The sequence below is a fragment of the Vicugna pacos genome, chromosome 1, assembly GCF_048564905.1.
Source record: "Vicugna pacos chromosome 1, VicPac4, whole genome shotgun sequence".
Taxonomy (NCBI): domain Eukaryota; kingdom Metazoa; phylum Chordata; class Mammalia; order Artiodactyla; family Camelidae; genus Vicugna; species Vicugna pacos.
The window spans coordinates 73,600,223-73,623,466 of record NC_132987.1 but is presented as its reverse complement, the minus strand read 5'-3'; the positions used below and the strand labels follow the sequence as shown (position 1 = coordinate 73,623,466).

Genomic DNA, 23,244 nt, shown 5'->3' with positions numbered 1-23,244 from the left:
TTCTAACTGCAGAGCTCATATTCTGCCCGTTATATTAAGCAGATGCTCCACCAGATGTAATCAGAAGAGGGTAGTGAGGGGGACTGCCAGGGAATCAAGGCCGGCTTCATGGGTGCACTATCGGGTAAGGTACACAGGGCCCCGTGCTTAGAAGGGCTCTGGGCTTGTCTTCGTGCTTTATTGTTGCTTTCTTGAAATTCTTAGTAATTTTTAAGCAAAAGGCCCTGCATTTTCCTTTTGCACTGGGCCCTGCAAATTTTGGAGACAGTCCTGCATAGAATGTTAAGGCTAGAAGGGCTTTGAGAGGCCATCTGTTCCACCCTCACCCATTTTTGTGATGAGGAAACCGAGGCACAGAGAGGCGGACTGGCCTGCCTTTGGTCACACAGCTGATTGGTGGCAGAACAGCAGCAGAACCCAGGTGTCCCCTGTTCTTCCTCCTTTACCACACCGAACCCTCGAGAGCCTTTAAAGTTAGAGAAGGGAGGTTTTTCCCCTTCCATCCAAGAGCTTATCTGTAGCCAAAATATCATTTGTGGCTGAGCTGGGTCAACTCATTTCACTCCTGGGCAAATGGCCCTGGGTTTTTCATAAAACCAAAGGTACAGAAACCTGGATGTGATCCCGACAAAAACCACAATGTCTACACTGTGGTAAAGAAACGTTTAGCTGAGTCTCTCACCTCACACCCCTCTCCCCTGCCCCAGCCTCCCTAACATGCATTTCTCCTGCAGAGAGAGGCTGGCTCGACCAGGGTCAGGCTGGGGTCACAGCCAGGGCAGCCGAGGGGGAGGCCAGGCTCAAGGACAAGGCAGGAGCTCCTACCAAAGCCGGCCCCCGAGAAGAGGAAGCCTTTTGGCACTGCCAGTCTCTGTCCAGGGCCCAAAGCATAGATGTTCTACTTCCCCTGAATTGGTCGCACATTAAGCTCCATTAGCAGGACCTGTCAGAACCACCCCCAGGTCAAGACAGAAGTGACCCAGCATTTGTACCGGTTTGTGCTCCTCTTTTCCGTGCCCACGGACTTGGAAGTTACAATAAGGAAGACACAGCGTTCTAATTTTCAGCCCCAAAAGACGTGTATTTGCCTCAGACACACCAGAGCATGTGGCTCTGCTCAGGGAAGAGCTGGTGCTGAGAAGCATTTGCTTGTTCTAAGGGTCATGTGTGTCCCCCGCAGCGTGGAGGGGAAGAGGTACAGCCCATCCAGGTCACCCAGGAAACCTGGTTTATGTTCTAAAAGAGCTTCTCGAGATTTCCTGGTGTTGTGCAAAAGCTTTGCCTGTAGGCATCGTATGAACAGTTTCCATTTTCAGTCAGAACGAATGCAGTACATCCTGACACTGGCACCAATCAGAGAATTATTGTCCTTATGTCGCATACATCGTTACCTAATAAAGGAGCACCACGAGGGCAGGGAATCTTACCTCCTGTTCTCTGATGTGTCCAAGTACCTGAATGGGGGCTGGCACTAGCAAGTGCTCATTGAATATGAGCTGCAGGAATGAACACTCCTTGTGGCTTTGAGTGATCATTGGGGTATTGGCATAAATGAATGACTAGTGTCATATCATAGATTTCCATTCCAACATGACAACCAAAGAGGGGTATTTCAGGGACTCTGAGGAGGTAGAATGTGGGTCTATGATGTCTTGTGTACTTTAGATCCAAATGACAACAAGTAAAGATGGGGAAGTTACCGTTTCATTTTTTGATTATTTCCCTAAGGGCTCTATGTATTAAGGCTAATTTTAGTAACTAAGACACATACATATCTATCTATATATGTGTATATATTTACAAAGTATGTAATACATTTGTAGAGAAGTATATATACTTTTTATTTACTTATACGTCTATATGTATGTGTGCAAATACATATGTGTGTGTATACATACACATATATACGGGGGGAGAGAGGCTTTTTTCCTGACATCACAACCCATGACTCCTAAGTACTTTGTGTCTACTTTCACAAAACAAGAACACTCTTCTTTCCAATCTAGAAAATCAACACCAACACAACACCAACCTCCACTCCACCAACCCCACTCAGATTTCTCCAATTATTGCAACGTCTCTTTTTCCTTGTTCCTCTCTGGGAACGCCCCTTATCTCAGTCTTCTGCTTCAGTCTGGAGCATTCCCTCCTTCCCTCCCTGCCTCTCTGTCCTCGACAGTCTTAAAGAGCGCAGACTTTTCATTTACTGGGATGACCCACAGCTTGGATCACTCAGGTGTTTCCTCAGACTCAAGCCTCGCATTCTTGGCAGAAAAATTGGAGACATGAAGCTGCACCACATTAGGCGGCTATACTGTCCAGTCTGTCCCACTGCTAGCAGTATGAGCCCTGATCATCCGGCCAGATTTGTGTCTGCCAAGTTCTCCACTTCCCTTTGACCCAGCTCAGCCACAAATGATATTTTGGCTAGAGAAGCCACCATCTTTCCTTTGTACTTAATTTGTATTTTATGGGGAGATATTCTAATGTTAAACCAATATCCTATTCCTCAAACCTTCACATTTTACAGTTGGAATTCTACTGTAAGGAAGAACTTCTCATTCATTTGTTTGGTTATACATTCATTTATTTGTATCAAGTGAACTTACAGTCTCTTATTTTATTTATTGAGTTTTAGTCCAATATTTTATTATTTATTTTGATACCATAGTTGTCCTAGGTTTGGCCAGTGGAAGTGCCTTCAAGCTGACTTGTATGTCCTGTTGACATGTCCCCATCATTCTGTGGGCATTTTTTTACTTTCTGCCATGACAAGATGATTCAGGCTCCATAGTGATTCATTTTGTTTGTTTGCTTGCAGATTGTATGCCGTTATAGGCTATTACAAGATATTGAATATAATTCCCTGTGCTGTTGAGTGAATCTTTGTTGCTTATCTATTTTATGTATGGTCATTTGTGTCTGTTAATTCCGTAGTCTGAACTTGTCCCTCCCCACCTCCCTCTCTTCTTTGGTAACTGTACGTTTACTCTGTCTGTGAGGCTATTTCTGTTTTGTATATAGATTCATTTGTATTATTTTTTGGATTCTATATATAAGTTACATTATATAATATTTGTTTTCTCTGTCTGACTTACTTGACTTAGTATGATATTCTCTTGGTCAATCTATATTGCTGCAAATAGCAATATTTCATTCTTTTTTATGGCCGAGCAATATTCCATTGTGTATATACACACCACATCTTAAGCTAATTGTCTGTTGATGGACAATTCACACTTAGGTTGCTTCTGTGTCTTGGTTATTGTAAGTAGTGCTGCTGTGAACATTGAGGGGTGTGTATCTTATCAAATTAGAGGGTTTTTTCCCCCAGATATATACCCAGGAGTAGAATTGCTGGATCATATGGTAGTTCTATTTTTAGCTTTTTAAGGAACGTCCACTCTGTTTTCCATAGTGGATGCACCAATTTACATTCCCACCAACAGTGTAGGAGGGTTCCCTTTTCTCCACACCCTCTCTAGCATTTGTTATTTGTAGCCTTTTTGATGATGGCCATTCTGACTGGTATGAGGTGATACCTCATAGTGGTTTTCATTTGCAATGAAATGAGTAATTTTTCTAATAATTAGTAATGTTGAGCATCTTTTCATGTGCCTCCTAGCCCTCTATCTAGGGAAAATGTCTATCTAGGTCTTCTGCCTATTTTTTGATTGGGTTGTTTGTTTTCTTGATATTGAGTTGTAAGTGCTGTTTGTATATTTCTTTGGTACAAGGTGTGGTTTTGATTTGGACACCAGCCATGTCTTCTTTCCTCAGTGTGTGCTGATCGTTACCACTTGATAGGGGATGTGCTTAGTGTTGAGGAATCTAACACCTGTGCAGGGTGTGAAGTGGGACTTACTCTCTGCTCTGTGACTGTTGTCATCCTGTCAGGGGTGGGGTCTGCTCCCCAGTTGTTGGAGTAGAAGCCCTGAGGGTTGAGCCCAGTCAGGCTCCATTCCCCTTCAGCCCCTTAGGGGAGTGATTGCTGAAGCAAGTGAGGCCCGTGTGCACCACCTGTGTAGGCATCTACAGCTCTGCTCAGATGCAGCCCAAGGGTAAGACCCTTCCCCTGATGTGTTTATTTCAGATCGAGTGCAAGGCTGTGGTATGGAGTAAGCTGGACTGGGGTGTTCCCTAGGCGAGGACTGGAGGTTGGGATGTTGTGGCTGCAGGAATTGAGGTGGCTACGCTGCTGCTGAAACTCTGGGCTTCCTCTGTGGCAGTCTTCTCCCAGGACCTCTGTGCCCCAGATCCAGTGGTAAACTGCAGTGTAGAGTGGGCAGGGCCAGAGCACTCACTTGCAGTGCACTTCTGAGCACGTGCTGACAGTGGCTGCCACCACCCGGCCTGGATCACACCTCAGGTCCTCCGTGATTGTCTCTGCGTAGCTAGACCAAGTCTTTTCCCATGGCTGGGTTGGGTCTGATCTCACACCAGGCTGTGGTGTAGAATGAGTGGGGTTGGAGTGTACACCCTGTTCAGACTGGGGACCGCAGTGAGGTTGCAGCCACCAGTGCAAGGCTCTCTCCATCATCATTGTTGACAAGTCAACTTGTGTACACTCCTCATGAGTCTAGCCTTCTCCAGATTTTCTGTCTGTCCCAGTGTTTCCCTCAGCAGCCAGGGGAGCTTGTCTCCTTCACATAGGACCCCAGGAGTGGGATGCCCAGTCTGTGGCTCAACTCACTGGCTCCCCAGGGTGAGGATCCGCCCACCTTTCAGATCCCTCCCAGGGGCACAGGTCCCAACCCCATGCCTTTTTTACTGTCCTGACAGGTTACATGGAAATCTTTCTTCCAACTTTGGTCATATAGGGAGTTCTTCTGCCAGTTACCAATTAGTTTTCTATGAGAATTGTTCCACATGTAGATGTAGTTTTGATATGTTTCTTGGGGCAGGTGAGCTCCACATCCTCCTACTCCACCATCTTGATCCTTCCTCCTCTGCATCTCCCCCAATTTATTCCTCAGTCAACAGGCTGCCTCTCACTACCACACCATCATAGTACCCCTCCTCCTCACCACCCTGCTTCCCTGGAGGGAGGTGAAAAGGAAAGGGAATGGATTGGTATTTTGAAAGGCTTCCCAAGCAACTCTAAGTACGCACTCAGGTTTGCACATCACTGGACTAGAGAGTGATAGAAACATAATGTTCACATCTGAACCTGAGTCCCAAATTATCACACTCACCATATGACATTCTCCTGAAGTATCCCTTTTTTAGCAATAATTCACTGAGTCAACTACACTTCAATAAAAAATAAAATTAAAAAAATTTTAATTAAAAAAAAGAATTCAGTGTCTCCCTGAATGGGTGGATTCGGAAGGCCCTTGGAAAGGGTGGGGAGTCATGAGATTTAGAAGCAAGGTGAGGTGGTGGGATGCTAAGAGAAATCACAAAATTTTATTTCAGGCTAGCCCCAATCTGCCCTCTCAAAATGATCTCATGTGCCCCCCTGGAATGTGCATATTTGTCACTGCTCCTTAATCTAACTTGCAATTGACTTCCTAATGTTTTGGCTCCTGAAATCTGTGAAGAATATGACTGCTTTTAATTTGTTGAAGGCTTCACTCTATTTCTAGTGGTCTTCTTGTGTTTTTCCACTTCGGAGAATGGATTGCGCTCCAGGGAGTGAGTATAGCCAGTGGTTGGACAGTTTTGTCTTAAGCACATCTTTGCCAGCATGCTTCAGGTTTGTCCTTTAATGTCTGCTCTTAGCTGCTCCAACCTTAGATCCCCCTCCCCCATCCCCTCATCAAGTAACCTCATTGCCTTCTTTATTTAGTCTTTGCCATGTAGCCTGGTAGGAATCATAAACCCAACACTAAACTCCACAAGCCAGAACTGCCAAGGTAGAGCAGTATTAACCCACTTGAGCCAAAGTTATTGCACTTTCTCCAGCACCATGCTAATGAAGAAATGTGTCAAATATTTATTCTGGAAAATAAATTGAAGTCAAGTTAATAGGAAAGAAGGATTAATGATTGGATTCTGATATTGCCTTTCCTGGCTTTCAGTGTCGCTAAAAAAAGCCATAAAGCTTTGTTTGTGCTGTTAATTTTCATGCTTTCATGCTTACACTATGACTAAAAGACAAGTCAAGTCTGGCTCCAGATGAAACATCTCTGCCTGGAAAAAGAACACTTTGTCCCAGAGCTACAACTGGCTTGGCCCTGTTAAAGCAAGCTTACACAACAAAATTAAGGCAAAAGTTAAACAAGAAAAGAACTAAAAAGAGAAAAAGCCTAAGAAGAGTTTGTTTAATTTATCAAAGCTTTGTGAAGTAATATCTGATTTGCTAATAATAGTTTGGTCTCTAAAATTTTCTTCTGACCTGATGGTCAATTCCCAGAGATCACCATGGATAGCATTTGACACTGACATGGACCATAAGAAGATGCCAGTGTGAGATGGAATTCATGCTGCTTAAGTTTATCTCTAGGCGTAGCTTCTCTTTTCTAAGATACTACCAGGGAAGGTTAAAGTTGATTCTGTTTTCATACATTAAAAATCAAAGTAACAGAATCAAGGCACCAGCAGACTTGGTGTCTGGTGAGGGTCCCTTTCCTTGTTCATCAGTTGCTGGCCATCTTCTCACTGCATCCTCACATGGCAGAAAAGAGTAAGAGAGCTTTCTGGGATCTCTTTTGTAAGGGCACTAATCTCAATCATGAGGGCTCCACCCTTATAACCTAGTCACTTCCCAAAGACTCCACCTCCAAATTCTATCACATTGGGGATTAGGTTTCAACATGTGAATTTGGAGAAAATATCAGCCTTCAGTCTATAGCCGAAAATAAGGAGGATTGTACTGATCGAGTCATGACGAGGCTCAGTCAGTCAAAGACTTCACTTGTATCCTACTGTGTGCACTGCGTTGCATTGACATCATGGACTGATGAAAGAAATAGAAGGTCTGGTTCCTATTTACAATCTATGCTGACTATGTGTTACAGTCAGCTCACACTACCTCATGAGAACAGAGTGTTAAATATTCAGGAAACTCTCTAGCAGGCTGTTAAAGCATTGTTAGCTTGAAATCGGCCACAAAAGTAATATTTTACCGTAAAAATAGACAAATGCTACAAATTAAGACTTTGTTTTAAAGAGCCAGTTTGCCAGCACATCAGGGCCAGTACTCATACAGAGATACTCCCCAAGGTTGGAGATGATAGACTTAGAAGGACTGCAAAGACTAACATGAGAAGGGACAAGGTGGCTCCTGTGAACAGTCAGCCTCCAGAAAAGGGCAAAGCCATCTGGTGTCTTGGGGAACCTCCCGTTGAAAGCAGGACTTGAGTAAAGGGGAGGAAAGAAACATCTGTGTTTTTTCCCAGCCAATCTTAATCACTGTCCCCACCTCATCCCTAACCAGAGCCATCCCATCAGCCTACTCAGTTTCTAGGGAGAGGCAGAGAGGAACACAAACAAAGAAAAGAGGGAGAAAGTAGAAAAGGTGCCGAAGCATGAATTCATTGGCTTTTAGAGATGGAAAGATGACTCAACCCAACCCCTCACTTAGAATTGTGGAAATAGAACCAAAGAGGTAAAATGACACTGAGGTCATACAGTTAGCAAGTGATATGGCCAGGGCCAGAAAACAGGTCTCGTCCACTACCCCTACTGTCCACCAGGTACTGTGATGGTTCCTAACCCTTCCTTTTCCCACTGCTATCTCCTAGGTAACTTACACACAAGTAGGGGGAAGCAGAGTGGAATTAAAGGAAAAACTTGAGACTCATTAATCCCTCCCTCTCAGCCAGCACATTGAACATGCATTGTTTCAAGAAAAATTGGGTTTATTCATTCCAACCTCCTAGGGCCTTCCAACTTAGAAAAGGGATGTATGCTTGAAGAGCTGGTATGTGTGTTTGAAGGTGCTATGTATGTACCATCTAGTGTAATTGGGGAAAAGGAATCTTTTCTCCTAAGTTGAGTTCCAAATCATAATTTCTTAAATGACAGCCTTTACTCCCTAGGAATCTACCAAAAATGAGGAATCCACCAAAACTGAAAAAAGATTTTCAGTTCTTTCCAGATGGAAAAAAAGGTTGTCACCCTGAGGCTTGCCTCTGTAATTGATTCTGCCCGGTGTAAGGGGGCAGCTGAGATAGAGCCATCGAGTCGGAGTAAGTTCATGGGACCAAAAAGGCCTCTGTAGAGCTGTTTCCTACCTGTTAGGATTGCATCTCTCCGACTGGAGGGGAGAAACTTGTGCTGTGGTTATACCAGCTGAACCTTCTCAAGGAATAGAAGATTTGGTTCTGTCCTTACTGTCCAATCTTGTCATCAGCATTAGACTCACATTATATTTTAATAAGAGAGGTTCTTATTAAGCCAGTCAAAATAAAGTCTCTGTGAGGGAACAGTTCCATGCTGGGCCCCAAAGGGGTGGATGGAATGTATGGCTTGATCGATCCTCTGCCTCTCTGATTACATTGATGATTCCAGCAGAAGTAATAGGAGACTCAAGTCCACCTTTGGCAACGTGTACTTTCTGTGGCAAGAGATTTTCTTTAACGGGTCTTTATAGGGGTAGTCAGGGGGAATAAGAAATACAACAGATCGATCTTCGGAATGCTTACTTTGTCCCTAATAATTAACTCTTACTAAGATAACTTCAGAGACCAAGTCATCATCCACAGACAGGTCTACCTAACCGATGATGACTCCTGCATAGCTGAGAATAAGATGGAACTGAAGAGACAAAGGGCAAAACAAAGCTGAAAAACTCTTACTGGGTAATAGTCCTCACACTGCTCTGAGGACAGCAACTCTAATGAGATGCACAGTTACTTGATATGTGAGCTTCATAACAATTCTACTGGCTTATAGGGTGACCAGCTATCCTAATTTGCCCAGGACTGAGGAGGTTTCTAGAATGCAGAATTTTAGTTTTAAAATTAGGATAGTCTCAGATGTACCAGGCAAGTCCAGTAACACCATTAAACTCCAATTCCGCCTCGCCCCTTAATCACGCACTATGAAACTGAGACCCCAAGAAATTAAGAAACTTGCTGAAGATCACAAACTGTTTGATGGCAGAACCTGAACTGGTATCCCAGTCTGACTTCAAAGATGGAACTTTTCTTTTAATGGCCTATAAGGAGATTTATATTTATTGACAGAGAAAGGTATGAAAATACTAAACAGCTGGATGTTTCCTCGCAGCCCTTCACATTGGAGACCTATGTAACAAGCAGCAGGCTTAAAGCCCAGGTTTTGATGGGAAAGTAGATTTCCTAAATTTCTTTGAGATGGAATCCTGGAAAAGTCAGATGATAGAGTATCTCCCATATTTTATAGAAGATACAATTTCTGATTCTGGAGACCCGATTGTGAGAGGGTAACCATGCACTCCAGTTTTCTGGGACAGTCCTGGTTTACTCCTGTTACCCTGGTGAATAGTAATGAGTGCTCCTTTTCACTCTCCTGAAAGTCCTGGTTTGGATGATAAACTATATGGTTCCCCTGGTCGAGAGGCTTCCCACTCATAATAGAGGGAAGATGTGATATATTGGAAAGAAAAGAAAGCCACTCTTTCTGGCTGAGAGGTTGTGAGAAGAAACAGATAGATAAATGAGAAGGAAACAAAAGTCGATAAAGGGTCCAAGTGACCGAATGCCAGAGTCAGCTTATCCTGGCTAGTATTATGGTCACTTTTTCAATTCAGAAATTTTCTGAGCAGGGTGTTAAATCTTTGCTAGCTTGAAATCAGCCATGGTGGGAGTATCTACACCACAGAAATCAGCAGACACTCCAAACCAGAGCCTTTTATTCCCTCCCAGATCCAAATGACCAGCACACTGCTAGCTCCAGAGAACCATTTCCGCCCTGTCACGCTCTCTCACTCACTCTCGCTCACACACGTGTGTACACAGACCGTGAACTGAAACAGCTTGGGTGCTTCAGAAACATCCAATAAGTCCAGTGAATTCTGAGGAGAGGACTCTGTCTTCCAGTTTCACCTGGGGCTCTGGAAGGAGATGACTTCCTGTGCTGCTCTTAAACAACATGGGATGTGTTACTTTAATGCAAACCAAGGGGTACAGGGTAGTGAGCAGTGAAAGCATATAAATGTAGCTTTTCCAAGCCACCCTCAGTTACCCATGGCTTGGAGAATCTATCTAGAGAACTTGCCAAAGAGGACTTGCCGACCTGGGGTGGGATGAGACTCAGCACAGGGGACCACCTGGACCAAGGCCCAATATAGGTCTTAGCACAACTCCAGAGGGGTCCACAGATGAGGCCAGACTGCCAGAGATGGTTGCTATCCCCAAAGGAGCCAAAAGGGACCTAAGTAAGTATTATGCCAGCCCCTGACATTAGCCATGAATGCCAGAAAGGCCAGTAGTGACCAGGTGGACAAAGAACATCACTGTGGGGGCCCAGAAGAGCAGAAAGCACACAATAGCAAGCACTGAAAGAATACAAACTCTCCCCAGTTTATGTCTAATTTTCTTTCCGGACTGTTGCCCCGGTGACCCTGGGCCTAACATCAGACACAGAAGTGTAGCCTTAAAAAGATAGCTTAACCAGCTCCCATGACTGTGCAAGGTCTAACCTCTTTTATAAGCCCCTCACTCTGTATCACTCATGGCTCTGCTTCTCCCATCAAACCCTGATTGACACAGAAATCAGTACTGGAAGTGGTTTCAGAGAAGGAGAGCCTTAAGGATGAGTTCTCTAAATTGGCTTTGGTATTTCTGGAATTGTCACTTTGATCTGATTAGATTTAAAGGCAGTCATTACACTATTTCCAGTGGTAAAGGAGACCCTGGTAGTCCATGACGTGCTGAGGCAAAACTTACTTATGTCATCACCTGTCACCTGCAAATATGTGGAGTCAATTGCCGTTAGAACTCAAGGCTTCTTTGTGACAAAGCCACTGGTATCGGAAATTTTTAGTAAGAGTAAGATGTATGATGGAGCTAACTGGATGTTTCTTAGTTTGCTAGAGAACTGTAGAGAAAGAAAATGGTGAGTTCAGGGCTTTAAATTCCCAGCTAACATTTTAATGAAGACATGCAGGCAAATCCTGACCTTAAACTCCTAAAGTCTGCTGAGTCTTCTTAGCTAGAGGGAGGATTCCTTCCTCTCATTTCTGAAGTTAGCCTCCCCTCACCTGAAGATCCTGAAACAGCCAATCCTGAGGTGTTTGCCTTGTAGAAGTCTGCTGATGTTCCAGACCTACCCTCATGCATTCTCATTGCTTCTAGACCTACAGCCAGACTCAAGCCCGCACCCCAAAGGGTAACATAGAGTGATAACCATGAAAAAGTGCAACATACACACAAAAAATTTCTTGATTTTGCCCATTTTTACTGACAGAATCCTGAGGAAATGTTTGGGAATGGATCCTAGGGGTGATGGATCAGAGTGGAAGGATTTGTTAACATGGCCTATTTCATTGAGATGAGTGCTCTAAACAGAAATTCTGGATTCAGGGGACTAGCTTGAGTGGCCAAGAGCAGCTGGGAATGGGTCTAACATGGGTTGGTTGATTGAATTCTGGATGCAAAGGTGGCCTATCCCAAAAAACATGCCAGAACTTCCTCTATCGTCCAATGAACTCTAGAGGGGGCCCATTACCCTTTCATGGGGTCCATAAGATCAAAGCTATTTTTGTAGTAATCTATGATGTTATTTGCCATTTTTCACTAAGTTGATAGCTGATGTGTTTGCAGGTGATAGATAATAACACAACTAAATTTTGCCTCAGCGTATCATGGACTACCACTGTCTTTCAAATAAACAAAAACTCTTTGGAGTTCCCAGTAAATTCTAAGAATGCCAGGGGGTCTGGGACTAAAAAGTTCGGCTGCCACAGAATACGGTGACTAAAGGCTTAAGGTGATCTGGATGCTAGAGTGGGTTTCTCTTGTAAGACCTGCCTCTTCCAACTATGTCCCCCAAGGGAATCCAGAGGACGCTCCTTTTACCAGCTCTGTAAGAAGTATGTTCATGAAGGGAGCTCCAGCATCCTTAATCTGCTCTATGTTGCCATTTAACTGTTCTCCCTGAATTCACTGGGGATGATGAGATACAGGGATGGCAGGGGCTAAGTGGCAGCAATCACCAGAGACAAGGTGGATATGGTCACCATAAGGGGCCAAGGAACCAAACTCAGTGACCTCTGAGTCACTGGTATTGACTAGTTAATTTTGGTCTCCCTAGAACTGAGTAGACTGACAGTCTCCTGAAGACTTATTTGATTTGTGAAAGGAGAAAAACTCTAGGTTTGCTCAGTAGAACTCTGGCTTGAATCGCTACAGTAGAGACTTGTGGTCCCTCACTCAATTCCCTAGATTTGAGCCAGTTCGCAAACCCAGAGCCCCTTAAATGAAGAGGCAGCTGAGCCCTCTTGAGGAAATCCTCTTTACACAGCCAAAAATGTGTATTATATATCGTCTTCCTGCATGTCCCCTCCTAACAAGAGGCCTATACCCCGGCTCTCCAAGGGCCTGAAACTGTCCTAATTAGTCTTTTTTTTTTCCCATTGAAATCATTCCAGTCTAGCAAATCTTTGCCTTGTGCTGCAAGACTGAACTCATGCCACAAAAGGGAGTGCAAATCTCTACAAACACTGGGCTCATAATATCCACAAGAGTCACCCTGGACCAACCCTGCCTCCATGAGCATACTTCACTTTGTCTCTGCCTTCTCTCCCCAACATCTCTCTACTTTATTTTCTCAGTCTATTCTTTCGCTTCTGTCTTCTCTCTTGTCCTCAAGGTCTTTGTCTGTTAGCCTAGTTAGTGGCAGGTCTGTCCCAGATAAGAGGGGAGTCTCACACATTTGGAATTAAGAAGATACAGGCAAGGTATCTAGACCATCAATGTCATGTCTTTATCAGTCTCAACTTCACTTTCCATCCCAAAGTAAAACTGCAACATAAGAACCTTCCAAGTTATGCAGAACTTGAGGGCCCTGCTGTTGTCCTCCTAAAGGGCTGACACTACATCTCATTCATGAAGGAGCAGGTTCATAGGAGCTCAGGAAATGTGTCCCAAATGAATGGATGAATGTTCATTCTCAGCCTTGTTGGATGTGAGTGATGAGGAGATCAATGGCCAGAGCACCTGAACACCACACCTTAGTGGCTGGAGAACCCCAACTCCATACATCATATGAGAAGATGTAGTATATGTATTTCTAGAGCAAGCAAGAAATGCCTAGGTATATAGCTAGGCTATATAATGACAATAAACTGAAATTTCACCCCCTACACTAGGGCCCTCAGTGTAAGTCCTCTGTTCTGTGAGTTTTCTATGTCACTGAGGTTGTATCCCTTTAGGGATCAGATATTTTCATTGAACTATTTTGAAATTATAGATATAGATTTATTCATTTTCATATATATTTTATATGTATTTTAATTTTATGTATGTTAAAATAAATATTTATACATAGGAAATGAATATATATATGTGCATCTTTCTTTTTTTTTTAATTTTGTTTTGTATTGAAGTAGTTGATTTACAAAGTTAGTTTCAGGTGTACAGCAAAGTGATTTAGCTACACAAATACATACATTTTTTTTTCAGATTCTTTTCCATTATATGTTATTACAAAAAATTGAATATAGTTCCCTGTGCTATACAGAAGGTCCTTGTTGTTTATCTATTTTATATATAGTAGTATGTATCTGTTAATCCCAAACTCCTAGTTTATCCCTCTCTGTCCATCTTTCTTAACCAGGGCCTGTTGCACATAATTCTCTTTGTTCCGAACATCAAATTATGACTCTCAAACACGGTTTAATGTAGTAATCCAGTTCCTGTAGCAGCTGGGTATGTCCACAAGTTAGTCAAGAGTGAGGTTCTGTCTCAAAGATAAGTCGATAGCTAGGCACTGGAATGAGCTAAATGTCCCCCTAATTCTTTAGGTTCAGGTCAACTGTTCAAGACTATGTCTGTTCTATGGCTCCTTTATGTCAGGCACTGTGCCAGGGGCTGGGTACAGGGGAGTAATAAGACCTATAGCGCTGTCAGTCCACAGGGATGTAACATTAGGAGACAGCGGGTGAGAAGGAGCCTGGGGAGCCTTCCTCTCCACAGTCAGTTTGTCCTCTATGTTGTCCAAGTGGGACTGTGACCAAGTATCTCTTCCAAGATTCTTTTTCATTGCTCTGTTTTTCTTGGAGAAAAAGTTTTTATGTCAGCAGCAGCAACTCTTTCGATGTGTTGAGTACTTATGCTAATCAGTGATCTGGCACCCGTTTACTGATTCTTTTGCCTGATTATTTATTATTTATAGAGTGTGGTAAATGCAGATGGCATTTTGGAAAGCACAGAAACTCTGAGAATGAAACCCCGGCCTCAAGGCGTTGACTGTCTGATTCAGACATAAACAAAACACTGAATAAACAGTGAGACATCTAGTTGAGTTGATGTGGCTGGAAAGGAAGAAAAAACTGGGAGACCAAGATAATGAAGTGAGTTTTATGGAGGGAGTTGAAGAAAGAGAAGGGAGCATGAAAAATGTGAGCCATTTCAAGAAGCACACAAGAAAGATTACCAAACCAAGGGATTAAAAAGGAAACAAGCGTGAGGACAGAGTCCCAGGAGAAAGAATTCAGTGAGGTTCCCTATTTGCATTTTTTGGTGGGAGAAATGAAGGGCAGGGATGTCTGGGTGAAGAAAACTCTAATGATCCTGGACAAAGGTGACAAGGTCACGGACTAGTGTTTAACTTCCAGAAAGGAAGAGAAAAAGAAGGCAATTGGAAATGTGAGAAGACGTGGAGGAAGTCTGAATGAGAAAGGAAAGAAATGGAGAGTTCAGGAGATGAACTTGCATCATGGGTCAAGGAAGCTGGCCACTTCTGTTAACTGAGCCATCTGCACTTGATTTTAATTTTCTAGGTTCAGAAATTTCCTCATATTGATTTATCCAGAGATGACCATACTCTCAATATCTTACTCAAATTAATGAAATTCACAAAAGGCTCTTAAGTAAACAGAAATTTAGATTTATTGCTTCTGAGTGGATGGTATAGGTTGAAATTAACTGGGTAGGAAAAAAAAAACCACACAAAGAGTAAGCATAAGAGGGGTGGAATGGCTATATTAATATCAGATAAAATAGATTTCAAGACAGAGTATTTCCAGAGATAAAGAGAGACATTGCATAATAAAGGAACCTATTCTACAGGAAGACATAAAATAATAAGTGAAAATATACAGAGCAAAAGTGAATGGAATCAAAGGCACAAATAGGCAAGTCCATAGTCACAGTTCGAAATATTTTAATGCAATTAATAGAATAATTTCTGTTTCCTTTCTCAGCAATTGATATAACTAGGCAAAAAATTAATAGAGACATAGGTGATTTGCACACTATTGAACACCAACACTGTTGACCTAATTAATTTAGAACGCTTCACTTAACATCTAGAGAACACACAGATTCTTTTCAAAAATGGGTGATATTTCTCACCTCAAAGCTTGTACAGGCTACCTGAATAAATTATGCCCACAATGTGGCAGAACATTTCAGTGTCACCCAGATCTCAGGTCCCTCATCCAAAGAGATTACAGTTTACCCTACATTTGTTGCAGTCTTTCTGATTTTCAGGTAGTGGTTCTAGGTTCTTTGGTAAGACTTGAGAAATACTCTTATCAAACCTACAAATTTTGTTTGAAGCTGACTTGTTTTCAGAGACTGTATTGCTAATGTTCATTTCTTCAGGATAAACAGAGAAAATTCATTCTCCAGCACCAGCACAACATTCTGTGCCTGAGTCCTAAAAGACCTGGGTTCTTGTCTCTGCCCACCACCTCCCCAAATACACATACAGCTTCCTAGCTGTGTGACTTTGGACACATGACCTCTTTAAACCTGACTCAGTTTCCTCCTCTGGAAAACTCTTAGGGCTATAATGAGGTTCAACTGAAAGGCTGTATGAAGCCTCTTTGTAAACTCTGAAGCACTATACAAATACCATGGAGCAATATTTTCTTTTTTGCTTATACCACTTGGGGTACCTGTTCTCCCTAGAAAGGGAGTATGGGGCAGGTATCCTGCTTCTGCCTTGGAACACAAGTGAGATAAGCCTAGTATGAGCAGAAATTGTATGATGAGAGAATAAAGTGAGGGTTGAAGGGTTTATTCAGAAGTAAAACCCATGAGAATATTAGGTTCCACATCACAGGAAGGATGATAAGAAGTGTAATGGTCAGTGTTTTAAGTTTGCACAGGGAGACAAGGGGAAAGCTTGGGCTGAAAAATAAGAGTAAGCCACTGGAAATTTTGCTGAAGGAGATATTGGATGACATTGAGCCCAGGAATGATGAATTCTAGACCTCCTTCTACCATGGACTTCCTGAGTAACCTTGCACTAGAGATTTACTTTCCCCAAACTTGCTTTTCCACCATTTAGGCCATCTATAACTGTCCTGCGACAAATTTAATATTTGTAAATGCTTTGAGCAATTTGGAAGGATGAGGCTTTTAAGAAGACAACATATTATTCAGAAAAGAGAAGAATACAAAGTCTTCTGAACAGAGAAGACTTAGAGCATCTCCCTCAACGTGGCCTTTTCATGAGACTCCTCTTTTTGTCTTATAAGGAAAGAAAACCCAGTTGGGAGGTGACTAACCCCACAGGCTAATCCCTTCCTTTAATGTTCTGGACACACGCTTTTCTCCTAAAGGAGCGCGTTGGAAAGTCATCATTTGGATTTCCTCATCAGTATAAGTGCATTCTTTCCTAGAAATACAATCGTGAAGTTTTTCAAGAAGCTGGCTGTGGGCCCAGCAGTCAGATGTTCTTCACCTTGGGCTTTGTGCAAATCATGATGCTGTTCAACTTCCTTTCCTCATATGTACAAGTGGAATAGAAACGCTGCTCTCTGGGAGGTCAAGTGAAAATTAATTAGCTGTGTTTTCTTCAAGTTCCTCTCCATTGATATTTCAGCACTCTCTGTATCATTAATTGGAAAAACGCTTTGGCAATAGTTCTATCCCATGGCAAAATTCTCAGTGGAAGTGGATAGGAAGGAATCTGGGAAGTTTACTGATCACTAAAGTTTGGGGATCCTGGTGACACTTCCTAAGCTTACATTTTAAGAAGGCACAAGAGATCTTTGCTGGATCTAGCAGCCACTTTCAACTGAGTGTTAGATTAAACACCACAAATGTTTTTCTTTCTTTTCTCTCTCTTCCTCTTTCTTTGTTGATAGTTCTCTCTGAATCTCTCTGGGTTTCACTCTTTCTCATTCTCTCTGTTTCTCTCTCTCCTGTTTCCCTCCACTTTAGGGAACTTGTGAAAATGAAAGTTTAGCTGAGCATTTTAACAAAGTTAGCCACCTCGCAGCCTCACTGAGAAACACAGCACTTTAAATAGGAGTGTCGTCAAACTCATTAGCGTCCTCCTCCCCTTACCTCTTTGGCATTGGGTCGCTAACAAGTTACAATGTTCTCCTCTTTCCTCTCCAGTCGCCCTTGTTTCTGGGTTTTGTTCTCCTCTTCCTCATTTCTGCCTTGTTCTGCCTTGCTCGCTCATCTTAGAAGCCGGGGCTGCCCCTGCTGCCACCACTGTCATCACTCCCCGGCAGACAGAAAGGCTAAAATGTCAAAAGATGCCTCGGTTGCCTCTGACAAAAGTGCAGATCAGCTCTGAAAAGGAATAAATATGATAGGGGGCACAATAATCACAGTGTGCACTTGTTAACTACAAAACTCCAGCGGGAGCTGGGGGCAGGGAGGGAGGGAACCGTGGAGAATAGAGGCTGCCTGGGCAGGAGCCCCCGGGGGAGAGAGTAGAGGGGGTCCTCCAGCAGCAACCATCAATTCTGTGCGCTGTTTTGTTTGGATTTGTGAGGTCTGAACTGAGGCTCAGCTGATGGGGCAGGGGGATGGCGAGGAGGTGAATAAGGGATTTTACCCAAACCAGTGACTCTGAATGGAGGTCTTGGGCTCTGTTGAGGGGGCCTCGGCAGTGGGAGCGTGAAAAGAGGGTCTTTGGGCTGTTGGGGGGTAGTATGGGTTGGGTGGGGGCTGGGGGAGCATTTTGAGGTGGGAGGGTAGGGGGAAGGAGGAAAATAGCACAATAATGGGAAAAAGGAGGCCAGCTTCTGAGCTCTCCTTTCTAACAATGAGTCCCATGTGGTTCTCTTTATCTCGGCCATTCAGGAGTCAATAGAGAGAGCTTTTTTATTTTCAACTCTAAGTGTACAGCCACCCCCCAGCCCCCATCACACACACACACACACACACACACACACACACACACACACACACACACAGAGACACCTAAAAGTGTGGGCTACAGAGCAAGAAGTTGGAAATGTCTGAAAAGCTCAGTGCAGATTTGCTGAATTTTGTGTCCTCCTGCCAGAACTGCATGTAAGGGACATTCAGGCCACAGCCATCCATACCACTGCTCTGCCTCTCTTCTCTCTGCACCCTCACAGTCAGCCTCTAATCCCTTCTTTCCTCTGTTACACACCCCTCCTCTCCTTCTGTGGATTCCTTGACTCTTTAGAAAGACAGGAGTTGTATGATGTCAGGGAAAGGAGATCCATGATGGGGTGACGGTTGTTTTCAACCAAAATAAGCCAGAAAAGATGCTAGCAAAACCAAGCCTGAAATCTAGTCTTTTTCAGTGTATAGAAAACAACAAACAACAACATTATTTTTGATGGGGGATTTCTGTGACATGGTAAGCCCCGACTTGGACCAGTCGATCCCTTTCAATTTGTTCCTACGTCTGTCACTGCGGTGGCCACAGCCTCTGAATCTACTCAGCCTGATAAAAAGTAATTTGTCTGTTTTTCGAAGAATATAGTTATGGATTCTCATGGGATACAGGAGTCTGAATAGGTACAACATTCTTAACCAGGAGTGGAAGCTTTAAAAAATATAGATTCCAGGCCTCATCACTATAAGATTCTGATTCAGTAGCTCTGAATGGGGCTCAGGGTGTGTGAGTTTGTGTGTGTGTGTCGGATCAGAGAGGCATTAGCTGAATAGTGGTCACAAGCACTAGTCCAGTGCCAGGCAGATTGCTTGACTCAGATCCACCTGACCAGGTGAAGGCTCTTTGCTACTAAGCAGTGTGGCTGAATGAAAAAACTGGGAAGGGAGGAAGTGATCATTTTCATTGTCCAACAGTGAAGGTAAGGGGAAGGAGTCATCAAAAATGACATAACATCAAGCAATTGCTGAATGCCACACAGGTCCTCCAAGAAGTGGAAGCAGAAATGAGACTCCACTGTCTTAAGCAGCTTGGCCAAGGCCACACAGCTGATAAGTGGCAGGGCCAGAATGCCTCCCCAGGCTTACATGATCTGAACAGCATGCTCTGAAGTGGGGGAAGACACCAGCAGTGGGGCAGCAGCACTCAAAGCAGACTTCCACTCAGCCCATAGGAATACTTCTAAGGCCCAGCCACACACTCAGCGTCTGTGAGTCGTGGAGTGGCTCTCAGCAAGGCCTCCATGATGACTACACTTAACAACCCTGTATTGTGTATTTGAAAGTTGCTAAGAGAACAGATCTGAGAAGTTCTCATAATGAGGGAAAGAAATTATAACTACGTAAAGGGGGGGGGGATAGCTCAGTGGCAGAGTGTGTGCTTAGCACGCATGAGGTCCTGGGTTCAATTCCCGGCACCTCCATTAAAATAAATAAGTAAGCCTAATTACCTCCCCACCATAACAAAAACAAAAAAAGCACACAGTAAATAAATAAATTATAACTACATAGAGTGATGTGTGTTACCTGATCTTGTTGCGGTCATTTTGCAGTATATGTACACCTAGGTCAAATCATTATGTTGTACACTTTAAACTTCTACAATGTTACATGTCCATTATATCTCAGTATACCTGGGGGTGGGGGAGGAGTAAATAATTTTTTTTAAAGAACTCTGGACTTCTCCCCACCTCTCACAAATCTCATTTCTTAACACAGCTTGCTCTGCTGGGCAAAACACCCCATGCCAGGGGTAGAGGAAAAATGAGTATTGCTTTCAGATCTTCCTCTAAGCAGGGAAATGAGTATAGCTTTCAGGTCTCTTTCACATGAAAGGGACATCACAGGCACTCTTTCCTTGGCTCCATCTCCAGTGTCTTGAAGGTGCAGCTGTGTGGCTTGGCTGTGAAGACTGGGGAGAGCGTGAAGGGATGTGAAGAAGGAAGGAGAGGAGACCACCCCCATTCTGCCGTCCTGGCCGCTTCTTAACCAGCTCTTGTCCAACCAAGCCTGCATGATATTTGATGTCCGAGCTCTTCTGCACAGTGTGGATGTGCTCACGGGTTCAGATGCGCTTCTCCCCTCCCTCTAACTGCACAGAAGCTCCTCAAGGGCAGAACACTGCTGAGTACTCCTGCATCCCCAACAAGCCCAAGCCCAGTGCAGGACATGTGGTGCTCAGTTAGTTACTAGCCTTTGCTTGATTTCCAACAAGTGCCTTTTGAATTGGGATTCTCATGGTCTCCGGATTGTTTTTATTCACCATTCCTAATCATCTTCCTCTTGTTGGCGTGCTCTAGTTTCTGGATCATCCCAGTTGAGGTGTTTGAACTCCTTGTGGACCCAATGGCCCAAGACTTCGGTGCTGCCTTCAGCTCCTGGCATTCTGGTGCCCTCTTCACTTTCCCCAGCCTGTTGTGTCGGCTCGTCATCCCCGAGTCCAGCCCACTGTCCTTAGGTGTGTGTCTGCGCTTACTTGGCACATTCACGCTCCTCTCAACTCTTTAGCAATGCTTCCTGTTCTCCTGTTGCCAGTTTCTTATCGGGAGTCCCAACCCTCTCCATTCTTCCACTTTACCTCCAGACCCAGAGCTTGTAAATCATCTCAAATGCTACTTTACTGAGGTGGTGGGGCCTCCGGGAGCCTGAATATTCCATCTCTGCACCCCTCTTCTTCCAGATATGTGGAGGCAGGTTTGTTGGAGGTTTTTTCTGTTTTGTTTTTTTTGGGGGGCGGTTCACCATTTATAGGGCTTACCTCTTTAACAAAGGGCCTATCACCTTCAGGAATTTGCCTCCTCAAATTCCTGTCCCTCTGCAGTTTTTTTGGTGGGGTGGTGGTGGTAACTAGGTTCATTTATTTATTTAATTTATTAATGGAGGTACTGGGGATTGAACCCAGGACCTGATGCATGCTGAGCTCATGCTGTACCACTGAGCTATACCCTCACCCGTTCCTCTGCAGTTTTTAGATACCACCGACTTTTCTCTCCTTCTTTTTCCCATCTCCTTAATCAATAAACAAAGAAACCCATGCCACCACTATAGTAAATTAAAAGACAAAAGCACTTGCTCTTACATTCCCCTTCAGTTACCATCCTATTTTTCCTTTCATCTAAACAATAAGTTCTACTGTATTATGACTTGGTCACGCCTTAATCTCTTGCCATCTGTTTTCCCCCCTTTCGCTCTGCATTGCCCATACTGGGAGGGGCAGCAGGAACCTTGAAGGCTCTTTCCTTCATCTCACCGTGCTTGGTTCTCTGCTGCATAGGATGCTGTGGCCACGCCCTCTTCCTTTCACTTCTTTAATACTCTGTGTGCCTCTATTTCTTGCACTACTGCTATTTCTCCATCCAGGCCACACATACGGATCTTTCCTAAGATTCAGTCTCTACATGTTTCTCCTCGGAGATGACTTTGACCTACAAGGCTCCAGTTATGACCATGTCTCAGCAGGTCACACTCACACTTCCAATTGTCTGTTGGATTTTTCTCCTTGTTCATCCTACTATTACTTACAACTTAAAATATCTCAAATTGATCTTATCTTCCCCTCTAAACTGTTCAGTTTCTATCCTACTGCCCTCAAGCCTCGAGGTCACTGCCTATCCATTAACTATAATATCCCATCAATCATTAAAGTCTGTGACTCCTTTAGGTCAACCCTCAGTCCCATCTATTCAGTTCCCTTCACCACCTTCCTAATTCTGGCCCTTATCCCTGACACTGGACAATTGAAATTACTCTATTAAAATACTTTTGTTAAAATGTACTTTTCTACTTAGAACATCCAGTGGTTCCATATAATTTACAGAATCAAGTCCAACCTTAGCCTAACATTCAAGACCTTTTTTACTCTGATCCCAACTTTGTGTTCCCGCTGTTTCTCCCACTACTGCATTTCCCTTAAACAAATTCATCACTCCTGCGAACTGTTCTGCTCCTAAGCTCCCACTTTATGTTCTCTTTTATCCACACAATTGCTTTGTCCTTCCTGAGAAACTCATCCCTCTTATTCTCGTCTCTCCTGACCTTCAAATTCCAATTCAAATCCTACTTTTCAGAAAACCTTCCTTGACCATCTCAATCTAAATTAATCTCTTTTTTACTGTAAAATTCCTTTAACTCCCATAAATTCCTGGCAGTTTATGAAGTTATATAAAATTACATTTTAGATTTTAAATGCTGCTGAATTTTTTGTTATCTTCCTAACTAGATAGTCTGCTGTGTTTATATCTGGACCCCCAGCTGACACCTAGCTCAGGCTTAGGAAATATTAGCTGTTCTCTTCTGAGTTTTCCTAAGTTTATAAATACAATTTTGCCACTGTAAATTAAGTCCCAAGCCTGTGTGTTTATGAGAGCACACACCTTGGAAAAGGTTAACTATGTGCTGGTGTGGATACTTTGTTGGACTTCTTTTCAAACAAAATCTTACTGATTGCCTACCAGTGGAACTATATGTACATACCCCATCTTTTCTTTTTGCCTTTTCCTTAGCAGGTAGGAAAGAAACAAAGTAGACAGCTAGTGTATTCTTTTTCAATTTAACCTCATTTCTCATACAATGGCTAATTTCTTTCTTCATGTTGAAGTAACTCTGCTGTTCAAAGAAAAAAAAAGAAGAAAAAAAGAAAAAGAAAAAGGAATTTTGTAATAGAATCTGATTGAAGTATGTAGAAAAAAATGGAAGTTTATCCTGGACAAACAGCTTTAGTATATCTAGATCATAAATTAATTTACTATTTCCAAGCACCACCCATGCTCATTTACCAAAAAGGAAAGAGATGAGAATCCTAGCTATAAATACATCTTTTTCTCTTATATGAGGCATCAAAATGTTTGTTAATGAGACTTTTGCTTCTTTAATTCAGGTTACGTTCAGCCCATCTTGACAAGGCTATCTCCATTTCTTGCCAAGTTGGTAAAGTAATGTCTTGTGACTGACTTAGTGTATCAGTGAGCTAGAGCAAAGGCATCATCTGGGAGCTTGTGAGAAATGCAGAATCTCAGTACACCCCTGAGAACTGGCATCT

The 23,244-nt window shown here is 43.2% G+C and overlaps 1 protein-coding gene across 5 annotated transcripts in view; it reads left to right on the top strand.

Annotated features, from left to right (window-relative positions):
- Positions 1–23,244, top strand: part of GTPBP8 (GTP binding protein 8) — a 172,115-nt gene that overhangs the window by 43,180 nt on the left and 105,691 nt on the right. Inside the window, exon 7 of one of the 5 annotated variants that reach the window (XR_012074635.1) lies at positions 14,266–14,389. The exons of the other annotated variants lie outside the window; for them this stretch is intronic. The gene's annotated coding sequence lies outside the window, so the exon portion shown is untranslated. Of the gene's footprint in view, positions 1–14,265; positions 14,390–23,244 lie in introns of those variants that run through there. 5 annotated transcript variants of the gene reach the window in all.